This window comes from Amblyraja radiata, chromosome 14 (genome assembly GCF_010909765.2).
Source record: "Amblyraja radiata isolate CabotCenter1 chromosome 14, sAmbRad1.1.pri, whole genome shotgun sequence".
Lineage (NCBI taxonomy): Eukaryota > Metazoa > Chordata > Chondrichthyes > Rajiformes > Rajidae > Amblyraja > Amblyraja radiata.
In genome coordinates, this window is record NC_045969.1 from 42,391,836 (window position 1) to 42,413,590 (window position 21,755).

The 21,755-nt window shown below is 43.6% G+C and overlaps 1 protein-coding gene across 2 annotated transcripts in view; it reads left to right on the top strand.

The window, feature by feature from the left end:
* il1rapl1 (interleukin 1 receptor accessory protein like 1) overlaps positions 1-21,755 on the top strand; it is a 1,148,250-nt gene that overhangs the window by 351,168 nt on the left and 775,327 nt on the right. The gene's annotated exons all lie outside the window — the stretch shown is intronic.

Here is a 21,755-nt window from a genome sequence, read left to right on the forward strand (position 1 = left end):
GATGTGTGGAATTTTGGAAGATGACAGGCATTGCATCCACATCTTCATCATATTCTCTTTTAAAGCGTGCAGAAGAAAGTCATTCGATCCTGAGGAGTTATTGGCTTTCACCTCAACAATTTTCCCAAGACTGAATTATTGCCGAAAGCTAATTTCTTTGACGTCCTCAACCATTCTGGACCTGTTGCTGCCCATTATATCCAAGAGGATTAATTTGCCTTCCTCTGGGAAGGTAGACACACAATATTTTAATTTGAATTGAATTGAATTGAATTGAAAGATACAGCTTGGTAACAGGGCCTTTCGCTCACCGGGTCCACATCAACAATCGACTATCCATTCAAATTAGGTCTATGGTTTGAGTTTAGTAGGACGAGGGGGGACCACATTGAAACTTACTGAATAGTGAAATGCCTGGATAGAGTGGATGTGGAGAGGATGTTTCCACTAGTGGGAGAGTCTAGGACCAGAGGTCACGGCCTCAGAGTTAAAGGATGTTCCTTTAGGAAGGAGATGAGGAGGAATTTCTTTAGTCAGAGGGTGGTGAATCTGTGAAATTCATTGCCACAGAAGGCTGTGGAGGCCATCAATGGATATTTTAAAGGCAGAGTTAGATAGATTCTTGATTAGAACGGGGCGGTGTCAGGGGTTTTGGGGAGAAGGCAGGAGATTGTGGTTAGGAGGGAGAGATACATAAGCAATGATTGAATGGCTGAGTATACTTCATGGACCGAATAGCCTAGTTCTGCTCCATCACAAATGAACTATGAACTTATGAACTTTGTTATTCAATCCTAATACACCTGGGTCAATTTACAGAAGCCCATTAAGCAACTAACTTACATGCCTTTGGATTGTGGGAGGAGAATGGAGCACCCAGCAAACTCACATGGTCACAAACTCTACACACAGAGCACCAGAGGTCAGAACTGAACCCAGGTCACTGGTCCTGTGTGGCAGCAGCTCTCTCCCATTTCTTTATTCTCCAACCCCAGTCTGTATGGGATCCTCATTAATCATTGCTAATATTTTCCTAGTTACATATCACAAAAAATCCTTATAGTGCAACTTAATATTTTTCATGTCTTTATGTTTCCCTTTTCTTATCAATTTCTTGGTCCTCATTTGTGGACATTTGGAATTTTCACTCACCTCAACTTACTGTTCTTCTTCGGCAACAGCCTAAACCTATTTTCTTTGAACCAATATTACCTTTAACTTTTCTTATTAGCCACAACTGGACCACATTTCCTGATGTGATTTGTGCCTTAGAAGAACAAACATTTCTTGTGACTTTTTAAAATAGTTTAAATGTTACCAGTTTCCCAGTTAACCATAGCCAACTCACACCTCATACCTCTAATGATTCTCTTGCTTAGAATAAGACCATGGTTTCAGATTGAGCTAAATCACTCTCAATCTCCACGTAACATCCTATGATATTGTGAACCCTGAAAGCCTCTTGACTACCAGTCTGTAATGAAACCTTTTTATTTTCAAATTACCATGTATAAAATAGTTTCTCATCATTTTCTCAACCTAGTAATCTAGAAATGCATCTCTTATAACCTCTATGAATTTATCTTCTATACTCTTTGTTACATGACTACAGTATTACCCTTAGTATGTGCACTTCTAATTTCCTAATTTAATGCCATCCCTACATCACTGCTACTATTTTGGCAATATTGCACAACTCTCAACAATGTTTTAAATCCCTTGGCGTATATTGAGGCCACTCAAAATGATTCTATTTCTTAAGTTTCCAAACTGAGGTATTTTCTGCTTCTGCCTGCATCTTTATTATCAGGGTGACTCCTGCTCCATTGCCATTTTGCCACCTGTATCTTGGAATATTTAACTCCCAGTCACGTCTATGAAATTATCATTACATTAGCCATAGAGTCACAGAGAATGCCCTATAATCCACAAAATCTGAACCAACCATCAAGCACCCATTTACACTTATCTTAAAAATTAGTTTCCAGATACAGCATGGAAACAGGCCCTTCAGCCCACCAAGTCCACACTGACCACTGATTATTCGCTCATGCCAGTTCTATTCATCCCACTTTCCCAATCCCTACACAGTAGAGGCCAATTAACCTACAAACCTGCATGTCTTAGGAATGTCCAAGGAAACCGGTGAACTTGGAAGAACCCCACGCAATCACAGGGAGATTGTGCAAACACAGCACAGACAGCATCCAAGGTCAGGATCAAACCTGGGCCTCTGCCGCTGTGAGGCAGCAGCTCTACCCACTGCGCCACTGTGTGCCCATGATGATCACATTGTTTCTTCCCACATTCCCCTCAATTCCACCCATGCCCTCAGCTTCACAGCAGCTTAGTCTGGCAAGTTGACCTACCAACACACTTCTTTGGAATATGTGGTCATAGAGAGCATGCAAACTCCACATGGAAATCATTGATGGTCAGATTGAACCCAGGAGAAGCAAGGCAGCAACTCTATTACTTCGGCCTCTGAACTGCCATTTTGTACCCATCTATTTCCATTGTGTCCTGTTAATTCATCTATCCAAATACAACTGCATCAGATAAATGGTGGTGAGTATATGGAATGAGTTGCTGGAGGAGGTATTTGAGGCAGGTAGTATCGGGAAGTCAATTGGTACGACCCTATTTAAGGAACATTTAGACATGAACATGGATTGGACAGGTTTAGAAGGACATGGGCCAAACGCAGGCAAGTGGAACTGGTGGAGATGTGACATGTTGGTTGGTGTGGGCAAGTTGGGCCGAAGGGCCTGTTTCCACGTTGTATGACTCCATGACTCTACGGAATCTTCAGTATTTTTTGTGACGTTTTTCTCCTGCATTTGACACTGATTGGAAAGCACATATGGTCTTTCCATTCACTGATTTGGATTATTGTTACCCATTTGCAACCTTGCACTATTAGCATCCTACATTTATGATTTGCCCCCTTCACTTCTACGCAAACCAGCATTTTGGGCCATACCTCGATGGAGCCAGTCCATCACTCTCAGACTAGTTATCTCTGATCCCTGCATAGACACGCTAATCTGGGCCGAATACAGAAGGTGGTCCTTGATAATCCTCTGTACCCTGAAATTAGACATCTAGTGGGCCACAGGTGGAATGTTGCCAAGGTCCCAGGTCCAGAGCACACCCCCAGCCTTTCATCAAGGCAATTTCAGGGGAACAGCTTGATTGTAATCATGTATAGTCAGTCTTCGCTGACTGGATAGCACGCAACAAAAAAACCTCGCTACATGTGACAATAATAATAATAAACTAAACGTCCTACCGTAGGTGGAACAATTGAAAAATATTACAATATAAATAAATAAAGTTATTGAAATGATTAAAAAAACACTTAAATACACGTTAAAATGTGCATGAATTCAGGATGGCACAGTGACGCAGCAGTAGAGTTGCTGCCTGATTACAGATGCTGTCTGTAAAGAAGCTTGCTCCAGAAGCTCCAGTTTCCTCCCACATTCCAAAGACGTGCAGGTTTGTTGTTTAATTGGTTTGGTAAAATTATAAATTGTCCCTAGTGTGCATGATAGTGCTAGTGTGCGGGAATCGCTGGTCAGTGTGGACTCGGTGGGCCGAAGAGCCTTTTTCTGCACTGTAGCTCTAAACTAATGAAAATAAATCATTTAACTCAGGTAAATTCATTGAAATAAACCTCACCTTCCCCATTCTCCAGGCCACTGAAATGAATGGTGTCACCAAACCTGTGCCAGCTCTGACTGGCATGGAATTGGATGGATGGCTTCCCTGGCATCATGTTGGGGAATCTCAGCAAGACTGGGACTATCCGCCACTCAGCAAGTCCTGGACCTGCACCAGCTCTCATAAGCCCAGCTTTTAATAGCGTGGGAATGGCAGAATGCCACTTGTTCCCTTCGGAACCCCCAGCCACAGTTTTGGCTCTTTATGTTCATCACTAACTAATTTTGACTCAAACCATTCAGTCTGTGCACTAGTTGAATCATTACCTTCTGACTTAATTTCCATGAACAGCTCCCTCAGGCTTTGTCCTTATTCCAACCAGGTTCCTTGAGTCAGTGCTTTTTTCCAGTATTTAAATCTAATGGTTGTTATAATTCATCTATATTCTGTTCCTTGCTTGAATTCCATTCATTCAGCGTGAACAACCTTCTGCCCTCCTGCAGTGTTCAATCCCCACATTTTGATCTCTTCTGTGCCTTTCACTGGAAATCTTGTCGCCCTCCATTTCTTCAAAGACTGTCAAGAAAATAACTAACCTTTGGTCGCCAGTATAATATGTGCGGCCATTGACTATCTATTGTACCATCCTGTGCTCATTAAGTTCCATTGACTTCAATGGATCTCTTGTGAATAAATATGATTTCAGGATAGAGATATTATGGTAAATATGATCAATTTTGGTATCTTGAATTATTTTGAAAACTAGCCATGAATCTTGCATGATCCCCTGCCAAATTCCAGGAATAAAATGGTCACTGGGACCATACTTACATAGGTTTTTACAGAAGCTGGTTATTAAGACATTGGCTTCCATCAATGCGGGAATGCCAAACCACAATGTAGAGTTGGCCTCAAATTTCGACATGTGGCATAGATTGCTGAACACACTTGTTAAATACACACTATGGCGAATGTAATGAACAAATAAAAATCAAGGGTCAATAGTGAAGAATGTCCCAAACTGAACAATGAAATCCTTACTTGAAGCAGCACAACAGAGTATGTAAACATAGGACTCTGTAAACATTTTAATAAACAAAAAGAAGTTTGGTACACACAAACACACACACACTCACTCATATGCATACATGTATATACACACACACACTCATGTACATATGTACGATTACACACACACGCACATATATAAAGTAAAATAGCAAACAATAGTAGTGCAAAAAGACAAACCCAACGTCTCCAATTCCATGTAGTTCCTGAACCTGGATGTTACAGCTTTCAATCAGTAGGGTATCTATTTTAACTTAAATACGGGTTATTCCAGTATGCTTATATCACAGCGTTCACTTTTATATTTGTAGCTTACTAGCCCAATCTGCACCTAGTGGTATTTAGTCACAGACCTCTGGGGGATGTTTCCCATCCTCATGCTCAGATTACAAAGTATTTTCATCTGGTTGGGTTAGGAAGTTAGTTGTGAAATTAACATTCCAGGAAACCTTGCTGCTTTTGTGTAATGTGACATGTCTTGTCATTTTCTGCATCTAGAACCTTATTTCACTTAATGATAATGGCCAGATTTGTTATTTTCTTTTCTGCGTTCTGAATAAAAGATCCATTCTGGTAAAATTGGTATTCTGATGAAATGGTTACAAAATAGATAGTGTGTTTTTTTAATATCTCTGGTGAGATCAAGCATTCAAATTTCAAAATGCTTTGCAACAACTATGAAGAAAATCAATAAATAATATGTGCAAAACTCATTGGATTGTTGCAGCGAAATACATTACCCTTCTTTCTCATCTTCAATTCAATGAAGATTAACTTTGTCTTTTGAATATTTTAATTATAATATAGAGAGCACTCTTTGACGCAAGTTGTAAGAAGGAAAATGAGCAGAAGATGAATTTCAAGGAGCGCATTTTCTTATTGTACATTTTGTTATATCCCTTAAAGTGATGTGAACTGAAATCATTGCTTTTGAGGACTGTACAGTGCAATAACAAGGGAAGTTAGGGCAATATTTACAGAGAAGACACACAGTCTTTGAGCAACTCAGTGAAGTCAGGCAGCATCTCTGGAGAACATGGATAGCTGGTGTTTCGTGTCCTTGCCTGAACCGCTGAGTTACTCAGACAATATGTGCCTTGTTTTGCAAACCAGCATCTGCAGTTTCATGTATCCACATTGACGGAGATGAGTGAGGAAGAACAAGTGAGGACGTGACTCCTTCACCTGAACTATAGGGTTCACATAAAACCTTCATTGCTCTTCTCTCCTTCAGATGGCAACTGTCCTACTGAGTATTTCCATCATTTTCTACCTAATTCGAGTGGGGGCGCCGTCGAGTATGGCTGCCCTGCCTGCAGCTGTTCGTCCTTTCAACCTTTTTTTTATTTTTAGTGTGTTGGTGTGTTTTGTCTTGGAGGTCCTCTAGTCTTTTTATGTGCGGGAGGCAGAAGGGGGAAACTCATCCCCTACCTGCTTCAGCTTGGGCGGCGGCGCAGCGCTGAAGCACCATCGCGGAGCGGGCGATGCCTTACCGAGGGCCGTCGTGTGGTAAACTCCGGAGTGCTGTGACCGCCGACTCCAACATCGCGGAGCTGTCGTTGCGGTGCGTCCAGCAGCGGGCGGCACAGACGTTTTAACACTGCGGAACCTGGGATCTCTCGCCGAGATCGCCAGTGTCGGAGCTCCGACCAGCGCGGCCTGTGGACTACGGGAGCCGTGATCTCTGGTAGGAAGTGGCCGTTCTAGACACTCCAAGTCGCTGAGAGTGTTCTTCCGACGCTGGAGCTCCATCATCCAGCGAGAGGGCCTGAAACATCGGGCCGCCGTCGCGGCGACTGCGGAAGCCACAATAGGCCCAACCATGGGTGAACAAGAGAAAGAGGACTGGACTTTGCTGCCTTCCCTCACAGTGGGAACCATTGGAGGGGGATGTTTTTATGTTTAATGTTAAATTCTTTAATGTTGTGTTTTATTTTTATTGGTGTGCTGCAAATGGCAACCCAAATTTCACTACACCAATTGGTTTATATTACAATAAATCTCCTTTGTCTTTTGTCCTTTGTAATTTTGCACTGTCAGCAGTATTTGAGATTTTTATTTTTGCTTCAGAAAGTTTACACTCCTTTTTTTCCCCCAATTAAAATTCCTTTGGAATACAGAAACTTTGGTTGGGCATCTTCAAATGATTTCATACTTGGAATAAAGATTTTGACAGCTAAGTAGTAACAGGTGAATTTATACATCCAGCTTAACACCTGCCCTCTCTCATTCCTTCATTTGATGATATTTCATGCCAGGAATTCACAATGGATCACTTTAGGGTATGATAGACACATCACCATGGCCTGTGGTATTGTGGATGATTTGAGGGCTCTGTTGTCAGAGGATATTGTACTTGTTTGGTGTCAGCATATTTCTGCAAGCAATGTATTGCAGCCGAGGTGCTTGGGCTGATTCCCTTGGCACCATTTCCTGACAAGATTTGCTAATGAGATCTGAAAATTGTGATGTTAGTGATGTAGAAATTCTAGGAAATGTATTGATACAACTCATCAATTTTTTTAAAATGCTCAGATGGTTTGAGCCCATGTGTTTGCGGATTGCGGATACTTTCTGCAGGCATTCCAACTTCCCTTCCTGTGAAGCTCATGTGAGGTCTTGCAGTTTATCTGCTGTTATTAACTGCTGCTTGGAGAACCTCAAATCCCCAGACTTCAAATAACCAAGGCTCCAAATTCATTATGAACATATTTTTCCAATCCCTTTCCTGTCTCGTAAGCTTATGGTATTTGCTTCAGAGCTGTGCACTGCAGAAAAGTAATATTGGTAAGAGCATAATATTGTTCTGTTATTAAAATGTTTGATGATAGTTGAAACATGACAAAATATCTTCACAGGGAAAATTGACTGAATGAATGAATTAATTAATGCTTTATTGTCATGTGACAAGTCACAGTGAAATTGTTTGCTTGCGTACCCAAGGTATGCAAATAGTCGCCCTTTAAGGGCACTGACAAAGTTATTGATTCCCCTTGCTAAGTTAGTTTATGGGGTTAATGTCTTTTTAAAGCCTTGTGTATTCCAATAAACCGGTTTTAGAAATCAGTGCAACTAATGACAAAAGTGAATCATTTGGTATATTCCCTATGGATCATGAGATTTAAGATTCTATCCTCTGTTATCAGGCTTCTGAATAGTCCTTCCATAAGCTAGAGCACTGTCCGATTCACCTCTACCGCATTGCGGACATTGGACTGTGTCTGGAAGTGGTGCTCGACAATGCTGAGAATTATATTTTGCACTATGTCTTTTCCCATTTGCTCTATATATTTTACTTGAGGTCAACTTCATTGTATTTATGTATGGTATTTGGTTGGATAGCATAAGTTCATAAGGTCCTAAGTGATAGGGGAAGAATTAGGCCATTCGGCCCATCAAGTCTGCCATTCAATCATGGTTCATCAGTCTCTCCATTCTCCTGCCTTCTCCCCATAACCCCTGACACCCCATGCAAAGCAAAGCCTTTCACTGTACCTTGGTACACGTGACGATAATAAACCTGAATCTCAACCTAAAGTTCTGAAGGTGCTATTTAGTTTCCCTGGAGGAACTGCCTTCGTTTCTCCATTTAATTATTGAGCAGTCAGTTCCATCGAGTGGAGCAATTGAGGACAGACAAAAGTGTTGCGACTTAAGCAGGCAGCTCAGTAACAAGCTCAGCACTTCCATGCATCTTTCAGGTTTCCCCTCACTTGCAACCAGAGGCAGGAATGCTGCTGAGTCCATTAGTGGTGTTTAAATTCCCATGGCTCTAGTTAAATTGGACTGCTGGCAGAATGGTGTACCATTAGGCTGCTTACACATAGCTTACGCAATCCAGTTTGAATCTCACCTTGGGCATTGTATGCGTGGAGCTTGTGTATTCTCCCAATGATTCTCTGGAAGCTCTGCTTTCTTCCCACATCCTGGAGATATGATGCCAAGTTAATTAACCATTGTAAATCGCCCCAAGTAGGTGGGGGATAGTTGATGGGCACGTGAAAGAGATTAGGTCACGGGGAAGAAATTATGGGTTTGGATTCATCTGAGGGCCAGCATTAACTGAATGGTCAGATTCACCGCCAACAATATTATAAAATAATTTTATGAATAAATGGGAGAGCCTATCATGCTTGCCCTAATGAGACTGTAATGGCATTTTTGTCCCAGCAGAGATCTGTGTGTAACTTGCTTTTACATGTCTGAGATGCTCTTCCTGCAGGCAATTATTATTGTTTCAGGAAGGTGTTTTAGAATCTATATTATTGATGTGCTTGTAGCCCAACTATTACTGGGAGTGCATAGTTCAGGCTTTTCCCATTCTGCAGTATTTATAAGTGTGCTGTGCTGAACTATTTAAACACAGACATAGAATCAACTGGTGCTACATGGCCTCCGTGGTCTTAGGTTATGGAAAGGACCATTCGACCAATCTCTTGGTGCTGATTGAACTTCTATTGCAAGCTGATTACATCACCACAGCAGATTGCTGTCTGTCAAAATAACCTGAAGTACCAGTATTTTTATAAGAGGAACGGTTCGTTGCAAGAAGAAATAGTAATCAAATACCATGGAATGCACAGAGGTGGTTGCCTTTGTAAGTCACTGAAGTTAAGGCTAAATATCCTGCTGAGCAGCAGAGCTGGCTCAGAACTATGTGGCCTGCTCTCGCTAGTTGAAGTGTTCTTATGTTCTCAACTGTTGAGAACTGAACCCGGTTTGTGAGACTCCCCACAATTAAATAGTTCATTGACATTTTACCGATGAACTGGGAACTTGGACGAGGGTAACGGGACAATGGAATAATTAACATGAGGCACTAATCCATGCACACACGGGAATACCTGCACAGTGGTGCAGCGGTAGATTTGCTGCCTTACAGCGCCAAGACCCAGGTTCGATCCTGATTACGGGTACTGTCTGTATGGAGTTTGTACATTCTCCCTGTGACTGCGTGGGTTTTAGAGACAACAGACCATAGGTGCAGGAGTAGGCCATTCGGCCCTTCGAGCCAGCACCGCCATTCAATGTGATTATAGCTGATCATCCCCAATCAGTACCCCATTCCTGCCCTCTCCCCATATCCCCTGACTCCGCTATCTTTAAGAGCCCGATCTAGCTCTCTCTTGAAAGTATCCAGAGAACCACAGACTCACAACTCTCTGTGAGAAAAAGTGTTTCCTCGTTTCCATTCTAAATGGCTTACTCCTTATTCTTAAACTGTGGCCTCTGGTTCTGGACTCCCCCAACATCGGGAACATGTTTCCTGCCTCTAGCGTGTCCAAACCCTTAATAATCTTATAGGAATAATTCTTTCCACATTACAAAAACGTGCAGGTTTGTAAGTTAATTGGCTTCGGCAAATTTTTTTAATGTTCCTTAGTTTGTAGGATAGTGCTAGTGTACTGGGGTCACTGGTTGACAGGGACTCAGTGGCTGAAGGGCCTGTATCCGTGCTATATCTCTCAACTAAACTAAACTAAAACAGCAGTGTATACTACACATCTTCTAATTAATCATTTGGGATGGGGAGTTTTATTTTGTAATTAAACTTCTTGCAGTAACCCTTCTACAAGTACGCCCTTCTACAAGATGCACATCAAATACACAGTATGACCTAAGTGAAATTTGTACGCAAATGCAATGAACATTGCTGGGGACACTCCCACCACTACAGGGAGATGCCAGAATTGAACATAAATTACTCAACAGGTCAGGAAGCATCTCTGGAGATTATGGACAGGTGGTGTTGCAGGTCAGGACCCTTCTTCAGACTGATTGTAGTTGGTAGCATGCGGAAAAATAACATAGAAAATACAAAGGCAGGAGAAATCAGGGCCCCAGGGCAAGTAGATTCCCTGATAGGCAGATTGTTGGATAAAGGGCAGGTTTGAGCACAAGAAGGATATATAGTTGCGAACTGTGAAGTTAGTTAACAGGGGTAGAAGGTGAGGTGGTGGAACCGATCAATGCAAGGTCAACCGAGAATCAAGGAAAGGGAATGCAGATAAAATAAGGGGTGGGGAATGTTGGGGGGGGGGGGGGAGGTGTTTGTAGAAGTTATCTAAAATTGGAGAATTTGCTGTTCATACAATTGGGTTGTAAGCTACCCAAGTAAAATGTGAGGGGCTGTTTCTCATATGTGTACCTGATGATAAAATGAATAAATAATTAAAATTTGACAAAAGTTTCATGTTTCTTAAAGTATTTAAATGTGGTTGTTGTTGTTTACAGATTCTCAATAATTCACTTTGGTGAGGCACATCATTTAGCATGAACCAAACTGAAGGACTATGAATGCTGAAATCCACGCGTCTGGTACACGGCAGTTTTGTAAAAAATACCCGCAGATCTTGTTCCTTGGCCCCGGAAATAGTAAATGGCCGTCAAACAATGAAAACCTCCAGAGAGATTATAGAGTTTCCCAGCACAAAATGTGGGCAGTTGGGAATAATGGTCCATTCATGGCATTGTTTCAGGGTGGATCAAACTTAAGAAGCAACATAGGCGTAGCAGAGACCTTTAAAGTGGCTGAAACTTGTGAGGGAAAAGTCCAGTAGATGGTTTGTTGGAGAGCATACGTTTGATGTGAGGATTGTTTGGGTTTATGCCCTCAGCAGCACTAAGTAAGATGAAGGATTAGCAATGTTCCTGGCAATCTATGATGTTGCTGAAACAACTTTTTTCAATTTGTCTGCTTAAAACCACTTCTGTGCATTACATGGTGTTTGATTACTATTTCTGCTTTAAGCGAACGTTCCTTGAATAAAAATTGTGGTACTTCAGGTTATTTTGTCAGACAGCAATCTGTTGCGGTGATGTAATCAGCTTGCAATAGATTTTCAATGCGAGGCTAAACTAGTTGACCTTTGCTTTATGGAAGGTTGAGAACCATTAGAAGCCATTCTAAAAATAATTCCAGTAGGGTCCATACTAGTTGAATTACATAATTTTATCTGACAAAGGTTATTCAAATGAATAGATTTATGTCATTGTTCATGACCTTTTCTTGCTTATCACACCTCTATACTGATATATATATTTTGCACGATTGGGAGCCCCAGCAATAGTCTGTCTGTTTTTTCATAGTTTTTTATTTTCAGTGCGTTTTAAAAGTCTGTGTAAATGTTCTCCGGTTAGTTTTATGTGGGGGGTGGGGGATGCTTTTTTTTCAGTTTCTTACCTTGCCAGAGATGTGATTTTTTACCGGGTCGCATCTCCGGTCTACCATCGATGGAGCTGGAGACCTCCTCGGACTGACGAGGCCCACCGCGGGTCGTGGACTTAACATCAGAGTCGATCCCTTGCCTGGGATCGCACCAATCGCGGCCTGCTGACTTTACTAGCGAGAGCTCGCAGTTTCGGGAGAGGCCGAGTCGGGAATCTCCAATGACGCAGAGGTTCGACCAGCCCAGGACACGGGGTTCGATCGTCCTCCCCGATGCAGGAGCTGATTGCCCTGAGGCGGAGGGCCCAAAAGCCGCCGGTTACAGGAGTCAAGATTGTCCCGTCAATGGCGGGCTTGAGGCCCCCTGACGAGGGAGATCAAGGAAGGGAAGAGATTGACCTTTTTCTTCTCCTTCTGGAAGTGGCGGCGCTGCCTTGCAGCTGCGGCTCGCCTGCAGTCCGTTTGTCTTTTCTTTTTTTGTTTTCTTTTGTCCCGTTGTTGCAGTTTATTTCGGTTTATTTAGTTGTGTATGTGTGGGGGGGGGTGGGTGTGGTATGTTTTTTGACTCTTCCTTCAGGGGGAGGATGCGACCTTTCTTGCCGTATCCCCTGTCTCCGTCTCCGTCTGCGCTGAGGCCTAATGGCGGAGCTGGCGGCTTCCAACTGCGACCGACCTCGAGTCTCCGGAGGCCAAGCCAGCCAGGACTTACCAACGCGCGAGGCTGGCCGACTTCGGGGCTGTGGTTGCGGGGCGACCCAACTTCCGACCCGACTTTGGAGGCTCGGCCGAGGGCCAGTGGACGACATCATCGGGAGCTCGCAGGTCACAGGTAGTGGCCTGTTTTTCCGGAGCTCCCGCAACAACAGCTGCGTCCGCTGGACTGGAGGGCGGCAGCTTCGGCAGCTTCGACCGCACCGGGCCGCGGAGTTTGATCCGGCCCGTTTGCGGAGCAAGGATTCGGCCGCGGGACTTGCTCACCATCACCCGGCGGGGTCACAACATCGGAGGCCTGGATTGCCTCAGCGCAGAGGGAGAGCAAGGAGGGAAGAGACAATGACTTTGGGACTTTAAACTGTGTTGAGTGTTTGTTTTGATATTTATTCTATGTTATGACTGCAGGCTAAACCATTTCATTGCACTGAAAAGTGCAATGCCAATAAATTGAATCCAATCCAATCCAATCCAAATCCATCACAGTGAGGAATGTGGAGGAGTCACTGTGGTGGATGTTTATGTTAAAATGTATTTTGTGTGTTTTGTTGCTTTTTATTTGTATGGCTGACTTGGCAAATGAAATTCCTCATATGTTGCAAAACATATTTGGCCAATAAAGTATTATTGTGATTGTGATTGTGATTTCCTTCTTGTGAACCTACCAGTTTTGGAAGAGTTGGATTTGGTAATTTCTTGTAAGATAAACTGTCCTTTATTAAAATACAATCAGAAATCAAAACCATTACTATGGAGTCATGGCAAATGTTGTGCCTCTGTTCAAGAAGGAGTGCAGGGAAAAGGCTGGAGCTTCAGGGCAGTGAACTTAACACCTGTTGTCAGAAAGTTACAAGAGATTATTCTGAGGGATAGGATGTATACACTTTTAGATGGACAAGGGCTGATCAGGGATAGTCAGCATGGTTTTATACGTGGGAGGTCATGTCTCACAAATCTGATTGAGTTTTTGATGATGTGACCAAAGAGGTTGTTGAGAGCAGAGCTGTAGATGTTGTATACATGGATTTCAGCAAGATATTCGACAAGGTTCTTTATGGTAGGCTGCTCTGGAAGGTTAGATTCCATGTAATCCATGGAGAGATAGATGAATGAATAGAACATTGGCTTCATGGAAGGAAGCAGAGGGTGATGGTGGAATGTCACATTTTGGACTGGAGGCCTGTGACTAATGGTGCGCCTCAGGGTCCGGTGCTGGGCACATTGCTGTTTCTCATCTATATCAATGATTTGGATGAGAATGTACATGGCATGATGAACAAGTTTGCAGATAACAATAAAATGTTGTCTTGTATTGTAGCTAGTGCAGATGGGTGTCGGAAATTGTAGCAGGATCTTGATCGGTTGGGTAGATGGGCTGAGGAATGGTTGATGAAATATAAAACAGTGATATGTGTGATGTTGCAATTTGGTAAGACTAACATGGACAGGAGCTACATGGTGACTGTAAGGCTCTGGGGAGTGTAGTAGAGCATAGTTATCTAGGAGTGGGAGAGGGAGGGAGTTAGGGAGCTAGAGGGAGTTAGATGTGGCCCTTGTGGCTAAAGGGATCAGTGGGTATGGAGAGAAGGCAGGTACAGGATACTGAGTTGGATGATCAGCCATGATCAAATTGAATGGTGGTGCAGGCTCGAAGGGCCGAATGGCCTACTCCTGCACCTATTTTCTATGTTTCTGTTTCTATGAGTGCAGGTACATAGTTTGTTGAAAGAGATAGGGTGATCAAAAAGGCTTTTGGCACATTGGCCTTCATCCATCAGAGTATTGAGTATGGAAGTTGGGAGGTCAAGTTGCAGTTGTATAATATGTTGTTCAGACCGCATTTAAAGTATCATGTTCAGTTTTGGGCACCATGTTATAGGAAAAGATGTCATGCTAGAATAGGTGCAGAGAAGATTTACAAGAATGCTGCCAAGATTCAAGTGCCTGAGCTATAGGGAGAGGTTGAGCAGGCTAGGATTCTATTCCTTGGAGCGCAAGAGGATGTAAGGTGATCTTATAGAGGTGTACAAAATCATGAGAGGCATAGATTGAGTAGACGCACATAGTCTCTTTCACATATTAGGGCAATCAGGAACCAGAGGACATAAATTTAAGGGGGGGGGGGGAGATTTAATACGAGCCTGAGGGGTAACTTTTTCACACAAAGGTGTATGAAACAAACTGCCGGAGGAGGTAGTTGAGGCAGGTCCTATCGCAATGTTTAAGAAACATTTAGAGAGGGACATGGGTAGGACCGGTTTAGAGAGATGTGGGGCAAATGCAGGTAGGTGGTGGCACTAGGGTAGATGGGACATTTTGTCCAGGGTTGGCATGTTAGGCTGAAGGGCCTGTTTCCATGCTGTAAGGTACTATAAATTGGTCAGGATATGAATCATATTAAATGGGTGTTTGAGATTGACCCTGACCGAAGGGCCTGTTTCTCTGTGTGACTCATTATGTCTCACATGGCTAACAAGGGCATGTTTCCACACTGTATGACTATGACTCAATACACAAATTGATATCTAATAATGTGTGAGGCTTTCTTAAAGTCAAAATGGAAAGGCAGTAATGTTCTACCTAACTTCATACCGATTGGTATCCTGTGGAGTTTTTAGAGTGCAGTTTTGTTTTGACTGTTTTGCTGCATCAAGTTTGCTGTTGGACTTTGTGAGAAAAAAAATACACAACTTCCATCTAGCCAACCTTGCTTCTTTTGACAATAACGATGCGCCATGACTGTAACACTTGTATGGTGTCATTTAATATTGGAGCATTCAATGCGTTTTACAGCTTACTATTTCTAGATATTTTGGACACATGATTTAATACAGGATCATATTTCTAGGTTTTTCCATTCTGTTGCTCAACAGAATGTGGATATGAAACGAGTTGGTTTTCAAAACTTTAACAGGTTGAAGATGTAAGCTTTGACTTCAGCAGCAGCATAGTTGTCTGGGCCTGAATGTTGTAGAATCAAGCCTCACTTTTGGACTTAAACACAGTAATTTTGGAGGAGTAACAAATAAATGTTTTATCATGTGTGATGGTATCTTTTAGATGGAATCTTGAAGGCCCTGGCTTTCTGTTCAAGTGGATGAAAAATATCTGATATGATCTGAAGAAACACAAAGACTTGACCTTTCATGTCCATCACAACCAAAAAACGAATTGTTAATTTCTCTGTGAACTTTGAACTTAGCTGAGTACAAATTAGTTACACTGTGTGATTTCAAATTAGATAGCTGATACTAATTCACATGGCGATTAATATGATAATTAAAAATAATTCCTGAGCTAATTTTAATCCTTATGAACATTGAGAACGAAATGCAGCTTATTCAATTCTAATTTTAGTTAAGGTCAGCGTTTGTTTGAATCTTTCCAAAAATAAAACCTTTCCCTGATTTCTATGGTGAAATTGAGCTGTAGGATCAGCTTGAATCACATAGGTCTATAAAATACTACAATAGAAACTGGCCATTCGCACCAACATATCTGTGCTGGAGTGTACGCACCACACAAGTCTTATCTTTCATTACCACAAACCATGTAAAATAGTAAGATTAAACAAGAACTTACCAGTTTGAAGTTTGATCTTTGTTTTATGAGGAGTAACGTTGAGGGATTACGTGAAGAGCCCGCCAGCACGCATGCATGTCAATCTTCAAAGCAGCAGTGCGAAATCACAGACAACAGTTATTGAACTGAACATAGTAAGATAAGAGAAACTAGAATACCAGTTGACCTTTATGATAGAGGGTGGGCGTGGAGGGCACGTAATCCCTCAACGCTACTCCTCATAAAACAAAGATCAAACTTCAAACTGGTAAGTTCTCATTTAATCTTACTATTTTACTTCGGAGTCACGTGCGTGACTACGTGAAGATTTTAAAGCTGATTTCATGCTGTGGAAATGAGTCCAGGCGTCATACACTGCATCAGTAGGCCAATGATGAGTGAACATTAATAATGCATTCAGACATGACATAGATATAGACATGTTGATGCTATTAATGAACAATAGTTGGCAAATACCCCCGATCTGGCAATGGGTTTATTCTGAATATTTGGACAGATTGTTAGTTTGACCATCCTGCAGCCGCTAGGATGTGGTCCATAACCCTGCTGCTGAGGTATAGCGGTCCTGGTGGAGTGAGACTCAAAATGTCAATGTTCACTCCTGTATCAGCCAGACCCATTTAACCCCCTGAATAAGGTCTGTAGTGATACCTTCTAATGAGGTTTTATGTAACTAACAATATTGCTAGTCAGAGTCTATAAGGCTCTTAGGGACCTTGATATACTGGTGTAGATACGTGACCACACACAACCCAAGGTCCATGGGATATACAACATCTAGTTTGGTCTTATGTCCCTGTCTACTCTGCTTGACTAATCATGAACAAAACATGTTATTATAGCCCGCAGATATGATCATCCTATCCAGTGTAGCAATGACTGGACCCGTAGCGCTGTACTCAGCGCCATGGCGTAATCACTAGTACGTGAGTTTGACCAAGGACAGGGATATTGCTGGAGCCCATCGGCGAAGTGATGTAGCACAATGTTAACAACCCATATCTCTGCGTCCCTAGGCCTGGGAGGTTTTAAATTGACGATACCCTTCATAATCTAGATGTCAGAGGGTGAGACCCGACAGAGTGGTTTCTGCTCCCCGCAGCCAAATGATGAGGAGGTACTTCAGGCACAGTAAATGGAACTTTAACTTAATGCTATAAAGTCCCATAAAACTGAATTTCAAGGCGTCAGTCATCCATGCCGAGTTAAATGTAAATAAGCATAAACAATACCTCCCATCTCCTGTGAGGAATGCTGCTATTTGGTGCTATCCCTGCAATCCGCAGTGAGCACTCCCAAGGCTTAACAACGCGAGCTGCAGGAAACGTCTCTCAGAGTCTGTAAGTCAATTAATTGATTATATCATGCAGAGGATGGTTTCAACATCACAACTGAACCAGCATCTTTTTGTGTCCAGAAATAACCATGTAAGGTTTTATGATCATTCCCCACATCAGCGGGAACCATGGATATATAAACCAGGCAGGCACTACGAAAATGCCGGAAGCGGGAATCTTGCTGATTTTTGCAAGACTCTCTGATGAGGCCAAATGGAGGAAGACATAAAAGAACATTCCTCCCTAGTGTAGCGAGAATGCACCCATCGCCACTGATATGCCTCGTATTTTTTGCAACTGGTGAATGAGCCTGGATGCAAAACATCTCGATCGTTAGGGTTACATCGAGCCACAATGTCATTAAATACTTTGTGATCGCACATCCATTCTGTGTTGCCATTGATTTTGCATGATAATACACCAGTGCTAAATTCGGTTAGGTAAAACTAATACCGGATACTTTGATTTGATTGTACCATTGTGATTACTTATACCACCACCAAAGTGTATCACCTTGGACTTGTGCATGCAGATTATGCATATTCACACACCCTTTAATGCACAGAATGCACCTGGTGTCCATTGGCAGTTGATACCATAACTGAACAATTGATAACTCATGCTAATCCCATCTGCCTCCATAACTAGAGATGGTATTAGTAATTTTCCATCTTTGAGTAATAGCATCAGTTTGGAATTGACTGAAGATTTACGGATGAGAGGTTTAGTGGAGCAACGCTGAATATTGTTCGTGCACCATTGTGACTTTGATAGTTTCAGCTGGGAATAGCAGAGGTCTAATCTTTTGTCTCAGAGCGGAGTCCCAGACAAATGAATGGATTAATTGTATCCCAATAATCAATAGTTTCAGTTGGTAACAACATAATTTAAATTTAACTGGACGGAAGAGAAACACAATTTCTCAAATACAGTATAGCTATGTGGCTGATAAGGCTAATTTAGTAAAATACAGATTGTACAATATCATCCAGATAGGCCATTAAACTTACGTGTTAGCTCTGTGCAGTTGAAGCACTGATTGTAGTGATTTGGTAAATAATCTGGGAACTGAAGTTAGCCCATTTTGCCACGCTTCTGAGTGTATCATTGCCTCATCCAGCTAAATTTCAAATATCTCCGAGGCCTGTGAGCGGAAATGATCACATGAAAGTTATTCAGAAATGTCTATAGTGCACATGCGGGTTGAGGCTGTTGACAATGAACAGTCCACATCTCCCATAATTGCGAGCCTGCCTTGAAAGGCAACTCCAACCATACCTGCTGTGCAGTATAAACTAATCTCATGTTATCCCAAACCAGTGTAAATATTCAAACCAGTGTAAGTATTACCAACTTGTATCCGTGACAGGAGGCATCATCGATGTGGCTCCATACCTTCATCCGAATGGGAGGACTTATGCAACCCGACCCAGGAGCTGCCTCAACCATGTGTGCATGATTTTTGCACTTCTGCTCCTGGGAGGTAGAGGAGCTCGAGTACGGGGTTGGCGCATCTTCCAGGAAGGCCGTTCTGGGCTGTGGCCTGAAAAAGACCTTTGTCCTGGTTGTACGGCCTTCAAGCTTTCACCAGCTTCAGTGTATCGTGGTTTGCTGGTGGGTGCGTAGGGGTGCTGCCGCCGGAGATGTGAGGTCTTGCGTGATGATGTGGCCTTCATGAGCCCGACCCCTGTCCGACTTCTGCTTGGCCTTCCTGCCAGTCTGTGGTGTCGATTCGGACTGTGCAGGTGTCAGGTCGGAGACTGCTGATCGAATAGCGATCCAGGTGCAGCCTACCGCTGCTGGCTGCCCGCACTTCCGCGGTCCTCTGCAGTCAGTCTGGATGCGGTCCATTTGGACTTAGTCCATGGTTCCTTTCCTGTAACATAATTCTCACAGAAAATAGAACAAAACGACCTTAGAGTAAAGAATTTACCTGCATGTCCTGTTTTAAACCTTCCGCTGCGGGGCAACGCTCCTCCCGAGCCTGGTCTCGTGGTCCCAGCTTGGTATTCCCGTAGTTGTTGCAGCCGGGATTCCCTCTGCGGTCCTTGTAGAATGGCTTCTCCGCGACGTTTATTGTTGGGTTTTTTCTCCCCCGAGCTTGGTTTTCCCGTTACTATAGCCGGGATTTCCTCTGCGGTCCCTTATAGCAGGGCTTCTACGCGTATTTACAGTCAGGGCTTCCCCCCTCCCCGAGCTGGGTATCCCTGCAGTAACTGCAGCCAGGATATCCCCGCGGTCCCTTTAAAAGGGATAGCCGCGATATAAATAGTCGGGGGGGTATCCCTGCTGTGTTAATTCAGGTGCCACCGGCACTAATATGAAACCGCTGGCTCCACCGCCAGCGGCTCGAAATGGCGAATTCACCGCACCCGCTACCCGCATTCCGCGGTCTTCCAAGCGGGTTCCCTTGTCCGTGGGCGGGATTCCCCGAGGTCATGACCGGGATTCCCTGCCGTGACTGGGGTTCCCCCCTCCGTCCGGACTTTGCCCCGGACTTTAGCAGGACCTCTAAGTAGAGGTTCCTGCAAGAAGACAAACCTGGGAATAAGTTTTTTTTAAAACTTACCTTCAGGTCTTACACGCTGGCAGGAGCATCGCGTCCCCCCTGCCAGTCGTACGCAATGCGATAGACGATATGACACGCATGCGTGCTGGCGGGCTCTTCACGTAGTCACTCAAGTGACTCCGAAGTAAAACAAGCCTCCTTCCTTCCTGTGTTTACCTGACTTCCCTTTAGCTATTCAGACCAAGTCACATCAAGTCCTCACAATCGCAGGTTCTGAGTAAAGAGCTTTACGAATTCTCGATTCATAGGGTTCGATATTTTCCCATAATTGGAAATATCTCCATGTTCATTCATTCCTTTCAACTATTCAAGACTTTAATCGTTCTTCCTGTGTTGTACAAAATCTTCAGGCAAGGAGACAGGCGGCGGCATCTGCTTTATGATCAATGCTTCGAAGTGCCAATGAAGGCCCCAGTGCCCAGATCCAGAGGTTTACAGATGCCCCTATTCAGATTCAGATTCAGATTCAGATTCAATTTTAATTGTCATTGTCAGTGTACAGTACAGAGACAACGAAATGCATTTAGCATCTCCCTGGAAGAGCGACATAGCAAATGATTTGAATAAATAATAATAAGTGATAATAAGTGTCCGGGGGGTGGGGGGGTGATTGGCAGTCACCGAGGTACGTTGTTGAGTAGAGTGACAGCCGCCGGGAAGAAGCTGTTCCTGGACCTGCTGGTTCGGCAACGGAGAGACCTGTAGCGCCTCCCGGATGGTAGGAGGGTAAACAGTCCATGGTTGGGGTGAGAGCAGTCCTTGGCGATGCTGAGCGCCCTCCGCAGACAACGCTTGCTTTGGACAGACTCAATGGAGGGGAGCGAGGAACCGGTGATGTGTTGGGCAATTTTCACCACCCTCTGCAATGCCTTCCGGTCGGAGACAGAGCAGTTGCCATACCATACTGTGATGTAGTTGGTAAGGATGCTCTCGATGGTGCAGCGGTAGAAGTTCACCAGGATCTGAGGAGACAGATGGACCTTCTTCAGTCTCCTCAGGAAGAAGAGACGCTGGTGAGCCTTCTTGATCAGAGTTGAGGTATTGTGGGTCCAAGAGAGGTCATCGGAGATGTTGACTCCCAGGAACCTGAAGCTAGAAACACGTTCCACCTCCGTCCCGTTAATGTGGATGGGGGTGTGCGTGCCGCCCCTGGACTTCCTGAAGTCTACAATGAGCTCCTTGGTCTTCTTGGAGTTAAGGGCCAGGTTGTTGTCAGCGCACCATGCTGCTAAGTGCTGGACCTCCTCCCTGTAGGCCGACTCATCGTTGTTGCTGATGAGGCCAATCACCGTTGTATCATCTGCATACTTGATGATGGTGTTAGTACCATGTACAGGTGTGCAGTCATAGGTGAAGAGGGAGTAGAGGAGGGGGCTCAGCACACAGCCCTGTGGAACGCCGGTGTTCAGGGTGAGGGTTGAAGAGGTGTGCTTGTCTAACCTAACAGACTGGGGTCTGTTGGTTAGAAAGTCCAGTATCCAGTTGCAGAGGGAGGGGTCGATGCCCAGGTTACCGAGTTTGGTGATCAGTTTTGATGGTATAATGGTGTTGAATGCTGAGCTGTAATCGATGAACAGCATTCTTACGTAAGTGTCTCTGTTGTCGAGGTGGGAGAGGGCGAAGTGAAGTGCCGTTGAGATGGCATCCTCAGTAC